Source organism: Melanotaenia boesemani, chromosome 22 (assembly GCF_017639745.1).
Source record: "Melanotaenia boesemani isolate fMelBoe1 chromosome 22, fMelBoe1.pri, whole genome shotgun sequence".
Lineage (NCBI taxonomy): Eukaryota > Metazoa > Chordata > Actinopteri > Atheriniformes > Melanotaeniidae > Melanotaenia > Melanotaenia boesemani.
Window position 1 is genome coordinate 22,705,744 of NC_055703.1, and position 8,877 is coordinate 22,714,620.

Here is an 8,877-nt window from a genome sequence, read left to right on the forward strand (position 1 = left end):
AGTACTAAAAGTAGGAGAGCATGGCATTTGTTGATTAAATTCTTATGACAGGAATATTGTTAGAATTAGTCCAATTATTCACTAAAAAACTGGAGTTGAATAAGAAAGATAGAAATTTAGATTTTGAATGTAGATTAAGTTTACAAGGTGCACCTGAATGCAACAGACCATCAGCGTCTGTGGGCACAGAATAAAACGGCTCCATGTTTTTCTCAGCTGATCCTGCAAAATGAGAATAAAGAAAATTTATTTTATTATTACTCTATGTTGAAAATAACTCAGGCTGCAAATTTGGGGCATTACTTGAAATTGTTCTACCTTTTATAGATTGCAAATGCTTGGTCTTTTCCTCTCATGTTAGCTGCATTAATCTTTTTTCCAATTAGTTCCATTGTTGTTTTTCTTGTAATATAATATCTGTATTAAGGGTTTATTTTTCAAAGTTGACAAATGTGAAAATGTATGTAATTACAGATGATGGTGTGGAGGGATTTTATTTTATTTTTTTCTAATTATTGAAAAACCTGAATGAAACATAGTTCATTACTTATATTATCATTAATTTATGTTTTATTAGTGTATCAAAATGTATGTGATCTGTTGCCATTTTTAAGTGTTGCATATAATAAAAATGTTTATAATTAAGTAAGACTGAAGCCAAAGTGTTTATTGTAAACAAACCTTTATCAGGTCCGCCTTGCTACTACTGGGTTGGACCTGCTTTTTTCTTTAGAACTGTTTTCATTTTCGGTGTCATAGATTGAACAAAGTGTTGGAAACATTCCTCAGAGATTTTTCTCTATATTGACATGACAGCATCACACAGTTGCTGCAGATTTTTCGGCCACATCCATGATGATTGTTTGACTGAGATCTGGTGTTTAAGGTTCAAGGGTAGTTTTATTATCCCCAGTGGGGCAGTTGGTTTTGCAGCCAGCAGCAAATGATGACCAGACGATAACACAACAATAAACAGTCAAGACTGTTTATTTTCATCAACAAAATGAATAAATAAAGTCATCCAAACTTTTAAAAAGCCAATGACCACACTGAGAAAATAGTTTTTAAAACTGTTTGTCCTCGCTGTGGCATCACAAATCTGCGGTCTGAGGGAAGCAACATAAAGTAGCTAAATGGAGATGGCTCCTTTTTAAGTGTCCTGGTCTTCAAAATGTCTTCCAGGTTGTCTGAGGGGGATCCCACAACCTTGCTGCAAAGCTTGACTATACTCAAGTCCACTTTTGTTTTTTTTGCCTCAGAAGCCTACATGAGCTCACAAAAGAAAAGCTAAGCACAGATTCAATAAAACATAAGTAAAATTTTCTTAAAAACATCCAAGTTTCGGAGTTTGTGATAAAAGAACTTCCTTGCACACAGCATCCACTTATGGAACTAATGTGAGCTTATCAATCAGGGTATCTAAGTACTTATATTGATGAACCACCTCAACTGCCTGGTTTTTTGTGGTTAAGGGAGAGATGACAAGATTTTTCCCAAAATCTATAATAATCTCTTTTGTTTTAGTAACATTAATGTCAAGAAAAGAAAACTCGCTGTGAAGGCCGTTGGGAGGACAGTGAACTTATTGTCATTGGACATGGTCAGCATAAATGCTCAGGGGTGTTTAAACCATGCCACGTTGGTACTAAGGGGCTCAAAGTTTGCCATGTTAATATAACCAATATCATTAAACCCCCAGCTGCCAGAACCGTTGATCCGAAGCAGGATGGATCCATACTTTCATGTTGTTTCCACCAAAGTCTGTTTGTGTTGCCTCTTTTTTATCATCTCCAACCGGTCTACCCAGTCTCCTCTCCCACCAATCTGTCTGAAACCACCAACAATACCACATTCAAAGACATGTAAATCCCCTTTCTTCCTCATTCTGATGCTCAGTTTGAACTTCATCAAGTCGTCTTGACCATGTCTTCATGACTAAATGCATTGAGCTGCTGCCATGTGATCGGCTGATTAGATAGTTGTAATAAGCAATTAAAAAACGTGAACCTAATAAAATGGCCATTGAAAGTGTATATTTATTTAGCTGTCAATTACATATAAGGATTTTATACTGGACTAAAGTTTAATTTAAGCATTTTCCATGAGTTTGGTATGTGGTCTCAGGCTGTGTATTTGCTGTTATAGTGTAATAGAAAGCACTCATTAATCCCTGAAGGGAAATGATAATGTAGTCTGAGCCATTTTTTAAATTTAATTATGCTTATTATCGTGTAAATATCATTATCATGCATTAATAACATCCTTTAGTTATTGAGTACAGATCTCAAATAAGGCAGATCCTGAGGAGAAGAGGGGTGGAGTGGAGTCGAGCATGTAAACCCCCTTCGCCTCTAAAATTATCCTCTTGAATAGAGGTGTAAAAGAGGAGCTGTTGCAGAGTCTGCAGTGTTATTTCCACAAAGCATTTCAGACATTTAATAAGGACCTCATTTAGTTGTGTCAGCTAAAAAAAAAAGCTAATCCAGCTTCTGTCCATTTGCAGTCGTTTATTTCACCTTACAAAAACTCTTGCCACACATAAAAATGAAATACCAAACATCACACATGTGACAAGTGGTTTTATGCATCACCAGAAAACAGAGACAAACCTGGTTGTATGAACATCGATTGTACAAGGATTAATGTATTTACACATGTACACACAAAATCATACACTGAAAATACACAATATTTGACATATTTACAACAGTCACACAGAATATAGTTGTCACAAACAGCAACAGCACAATAACAGCATTCTCAGACGTGAAATCTTTCAGTGTGAACAAAGTGTTTTTTTCTGGAATGAAAAGACTTTTTCAGACAGCAACGCTCCACCAGAGCCTGTACATGTACTCTATGCACGTAAATAAAATTAATACAACACTGATCTTCATTACATTCACATTGTTTCAGTCTCATAAATGTTCTCATTTTGTATTTTTCTCAAAGAAAATGTATGTAAATATACAGAATCTCATTAAAAATTGGTGGAAATATAAAATTTGAAGACTTTACTTGATTAATCCTGTGCATGGTGTGTCAACGTATTCTGATTGGCAGTTGAACAAGAAAGATTTCAATATATGTGATATTCAATAACAGCTAACAACCATGCAAGTGTTTGAATCAGAACGGCATTCACAATGTACATCTGTCCCCTCTCTGAAAGCAGCTATTAGCATCAACACTTAACAGTAAATTGGAAAATTTCCAGGCATGTCGGCTGGCTCGTTGGCTTTTCTTTAAGTTGGAAAATGTTTGAAAATATTTAATTAATACCAATTATGATTTGTATGAAGCATGCTGCAGATATCTGTGGTCCCTAAAGACTGATGATGTGGCCAAGATCGTCCACCATCTTTAATAACAGAACCAAAAGGCAGTTTTAAGTCCAGTTTAGGTTTCAGTTCCCCAGATGATGAACTATTTTACAATTTTGTCCTGACACTACTTGTCTTCCACCGCCTTTCTTTTACAAAAGAGGTAAGCTTGAAAAAGCCATATAAATCATAAAAATAAATGGATACAATCTCAAAATGTTTAACTACTAGATTGACCATAAACTTTCTTTGGATTTATCATTTTATAGTTGCAGGAGGAATAAACTGCAAATCTCTGCTGACATGCAAAAACAGAATCCAAAATCTAAGGAGTTTGCAGTTAACATTAAATGGGTTAAATGATCAATTTTGCGTATAACATATTGCAATTAATGGCCAGATTGATACAAAGTTTCTTGTTCATGTCTCCAAACTGGGCTCACTGTTAGTTTTTAACCATTGGATCATCCTGCAGCATCATCTTTACACCACATGCATTAGGTTGATGGTGTAGAAAGTGGCGTGTGCATCTTTATACATCAGGCCTGTTATCTAAAATGCTCACCTCGTGTCAGATTTTATGGTTTCAGCCTCTGACAGCAAACTTGTCAGTATGTTTTGGGGGAGTGCAGGCAGTTGATGATGCTGAGGCTCCCAAAAATATTTTTTTAATCAGTGTTGCCTTGGATTGGCCATTTGGCACTGGCATTTTAAAGGTCCACCTGTCTATGTGAAGTAATATCTTCATACCTATGGTCCACGGGTTTTGGTTGTGCTTTTGGTTTGGTTCTTGTTTTGGGTGTTTTTGTTTTTTTTTCTTGTCTTTTCTTTTTTCCTTTGTGCTTTTCTTGGTTTTATGTTGGACATGTTTTTTTTTTGTGTTATATTTTTCCTTTCTTTATGTTAGTCCTTGTACTTGAAGATTCCCTGTTCTGGTTTAATTTGTATTCTAGTTAGTCTTACTTACTGTTCTGCTTTGTAGAACACAGGGATGTCCAATTCTGGTCCTCAGGGGATGACTATGATGCAGTTTTTAGATGTTTCCCTGCTCCAACACACCTGATTTAAATGCATTGATCAATACCTGGCTCATGCTGATCTTAAAAAGCAGTTAGAGCACTTTGAATCAGGGCTGTTGTAGCAGGAAACCCTCCAAAACTTGCAGGACAGGGGCCTACAAGGACTGGAACTGGACTTCTCCGGTCTATCCTGTTATGTACTTCTAGCTCTTCTCTTACACCTGGTTTTCTGTAGCAGATTACTACACCTGCTCCTTATTTAGTTATAAGCACCCTCAATATAAAAACTTCTTGGTTTCCTTTGCTAATGGCCAGATCTTCTTTTCTGTCCCTGTTTATCTTTCTGTCTTTCTAGCTTCACTTTGTCTCTGGTCCATTATAAGTTTCTTGGTTCTATTACTTAATCTTAATCTTAATCTTCCCATTCCAACACCTAAATAAATCCAGTTTCCTACGTCCACCTGCTTCTTTGTCCTAATTTTGGGTCCTTTCTCCTCATCTCTGTTCAAACATGGCTTGTGACAAAACCTAAAACCAGATGCAGCATTATAACTTATGTTATAATGCTGCATGCTGTCATTCCTTTAGCTTGTGCAGCTTTGTAATTATTTTGCAACTACCTATTAGTAAAACTTTTTTTTTTGTAATAATTTAAAACATGTTTTAAACAGACCATAGACCCCTGAACACATGGAGGTCTGGGTTTGTGCCTAATAGCCCTGTGGTATCATTTATGCATGAGCGTGGTGCAAATTAACAGGATTTTAATAACAGCAATCACTCAGTGGGACTTTAATCTTAGCAAACTGGTTGGTTAGTGGCAAAGCAACTGCTACTGGCATTTCAATCTACATGGAAGCATTGAAATCACAATTGCCTACTCTTATTTGAAATTTGACAAACTGGTTTGAATATGAAACTTTATAAAAGGTTTGCAATAACGTTAACTTAGAAAGACCTTATAATTTACTGGTTAACAAGGATTACTGACCAGTTTAATTATAAAACTTGATACAACTGTGTGTGACAGATGAATGAAATCATAGTTACCTCAGAATAGAAACCAGTTCACCGACAGATGACTGAAATATGCTGCTGTGTGACTTCCATCACATGTAGAGATAGCAAGAAACAGCTGATAGCTCAGGGAACAGAGGGACATATTTTAGATGGATGGCAGCAGCAATGAGAGACAGATGAGATGGACGACAGCATGAAGCTGATACTAATCATTTGACTGCAGAAATGCATCAGTTTTGCCCTCAGACCTGAAAAACTTGGACCTGACAGTGGAGGCAGCCAAATGCTTTTCAGTCTGACATCTTCCATCTGTTTTTTTCCCCCGTTCGATCCGTGTCACTGCATTGCGGACCATTAGGTAAAGACTATGACAAGATACACTTGAAAGAGAAACTAAGAATGCAAAGTTATCAAATGCAAATGGACTTTTGACTTTTGCATTGAATTTTGATCAAAATGTCCTTAATATTAATCTAATTTATGTCACTCTGTTCTGCATCTCTGGCATGTTGCAATTTGAAACAAAGTGCAGTGAAAAGACTGATGAGATCATTCAAATATTACTGGAAAAAAACAAAAAAAAAAAAACATGACCAATTAAAAGGATGCAGACCAGGGCTTATTTCCATCCTTGAATGCAAAAGGTTAAGTTAATATTTTTCCTACAATAAATTCTGTGATGATTGTTCATGGATCACTGCTGCTATAATTCTTGGGGATAAATACTGCAGCTTCATGGACTGACATGCTTTTATCAAAGTCATAATTCTCACATATGTTTCCATTTCTTCAACATGATGTTTCTGGTGTTGCATATCCACATGATATGCCCAACAAGATGAATATTCTTGAGGTTTTTTCTTCACAAGGCAGCTCTTCATTACTGTGTTGTGTGTTACTGCGACATGTCCACTGAGCGTGCATCAATAAATAAACAAAACTGAATTCTGAGCTCTTTGCAAAGTTATGTGGGAACTGAAGTGGAAAGCAGGCAAATGGAGAAGTAGCCACTGGCTGCAGAGTGGGAGCAGTAAATAATCATGTGCAAAAGTCATAACAGAAACAAAAGACATCAAAGTTATCTATGCATCCCTATAGAAATACTCCCAATAGAAGTGCGACATTTCTGGACATAGCCTTGGCTTTGAAAAAAATACCGAAAAGTCACCTTTTTCTTCTTTTTTTTTTTTAAAAAAAAAAACCCAGATTCTTACTGTTGTGACTCAGAGACACACTAGCTGGGTTTGGTAAACTCTAAGCTAAAATATTTCAGATGTCAAATTGCAAATAGTTGAATCTGGAAATTAGCAGCAGCCCCAATGTTAGTTATTTTTTATTATTTAAAATGAACTCCTCTATGAGGCAGTATTTTCTGTTTTATTGGAGCAAACCAAACCTGCTCTTATTCAAATGGTATCAAATATTGTGTGTCATAGGCAGTCAGGTCAGATTTACTTGTAAGGCTTCAATGTAAGATACTTAATCTATTGAATGAATGACTGAAAAAGGTTGCATTATGAGGCAGGAGGGGTGGGAGTGGAGTAAGTCATGATACTTCAGTTTTAGGGTGCATTCATACCAGCCCTTCTTAGGCCATGTCCATTCAGACACAAGTTTAGGTGGAACAGCCAAAGTTTTCTATTTTTAAGATGTTTTCTCCACATGAAGCTGGTGTTTTAGGAGCCTGAAAATGCTGAAAAGTCGTTATTGTTTCATTTCTGTGTTTACAATCCCAACGCTTCTTTCCTGAGCTGATTACACTATTGCCCAATTTTTCCTGAATGCACAAACCCCGCCCTGTTTCTGAGCATGCTCCATCTCTTCTTCTCTGGTTTTGGTGTATTTCTGTGACAGCATTACAATGCCATTTACAGGGCTGTCAAATATACCACTGCGTTTTCAGTGGTTTTCCCTCACATTTCTTGAAATGATTCCATCTTAATGGAAAACTTTTTGTAAAATGAAACTGGTTGTGTTTCCATGTGGATGTTGCCTTAATCAAACCTTAAAAAAGCTAACTCTGGTCTGCCTAAAAATATAAGTCTCAGTTTGCTTCAACTCAACCAAATGCAAAATGGAAGTTACTCTGTATTGACTAGTAGATGAGCCAGTTTTTTTGTTTGTCTTGTGTTCTTCAGTAATTCATGTTGCAGCACTGCCTCAGGCGAGGAGGGGAAACAGTATTTAAAAGGTTCGGTTCATTTGACTAAATGCAGTGTGCAAAACAAACTCGGATGAGCCAAAAGTTACAACTTAATTGCACCAAGCTCCCAATCGTACCTAGTCTGCAGGTCTAGCAGACTATTAGGTGTGAAAACAGGTGTAAGATTCTCCAGTCTTGAGTCTAATTTGAAACATTTTTGTTTCCCTCATAGGCTGCATCCCTTGAAAATCATGTGACAATTCAGTTTTATTTTGTATTCACTCTAACATTTTATTTGTAGGGGTGTCAAAATTACTGCATTAAAATCTGTGGAATTAAGGCATTCATCTTTTTTTAAATGCTTAAAGAGTTAAAGAGTGATTATCTCAGCGAGAGAAGCTCATTCGGGGCATTTAGATGCCTCGTCACTGCCACAAATTGGTGGTGGTAATGCACCAAATCAATGTGTACCCATGACCGAGAAAACAAGAATAAGTTCTTGCATCCACATTATGTCTGATTGTGACCAAAGCGGGACAGAAGTTTTCAAAAACCCTGTCAGACCTTTAGATGGAAAATTTGAGAATTGAAAGAACAAAGACGGAACATTCAATATAGAAACGCAGTTATTTGACAGAGCAGAAAGGAGTTTTTGTTCCATCGAAGCATCTCTATCTCAACGCCAAGCACGTATTTGTTGAGGCTGCCATTTCAGGTTTAACAACCAGCTTTCAGCAAACCGCGAACAAAGTGTTTACATTTTGATATGTGATTAATGGTGATTAATCTGCAGCTATCCTGTGATAAATCAGATTTAAAATTCTAACTGTTTGATAGCCCTAGTTATTTGATTAAGGTTATGAACTGAAATGGCTTGGTTAATGTTAGGAGATAATAGTGGTTTGGTCAAAAACTCTTGCAACTGTTCACTATTTTAATAGCCTAATTCATTGTCCTTACCTCCCTTTAGTTTCTATTATTACATGAAATCATCACATTTTAATCTGTGCTTTAAACCCACCTCCTGCTTCTATCAGTAAACACTTAAGATTTATGATGCCTGTGGTGCTCCTCATGATTGTCCGCTGTGTTTTCAAAGGAGCCTTAAGATGTTTACTGTTTCTTTACAGGTGTGACAGCTAACTTTCTTTTTCAAAGTTGTTGTTGTTGTTTTCTACTTGTTTTTCTCTCTCTCCTTTTTTCTCTCTATTCTCTTTCCTTATCTCCTCTGTTCATCCTGTATGAAATTGTCCCAGTATGGGCTAAAAGTCCCCCTTATATAGCTATATAACCAAAGAAATATTTTAAGGACGACTACAAGACTAATCTGGTCTAATCCAAGATAACATGGAGCCCCAGCATCAGTGTTCTA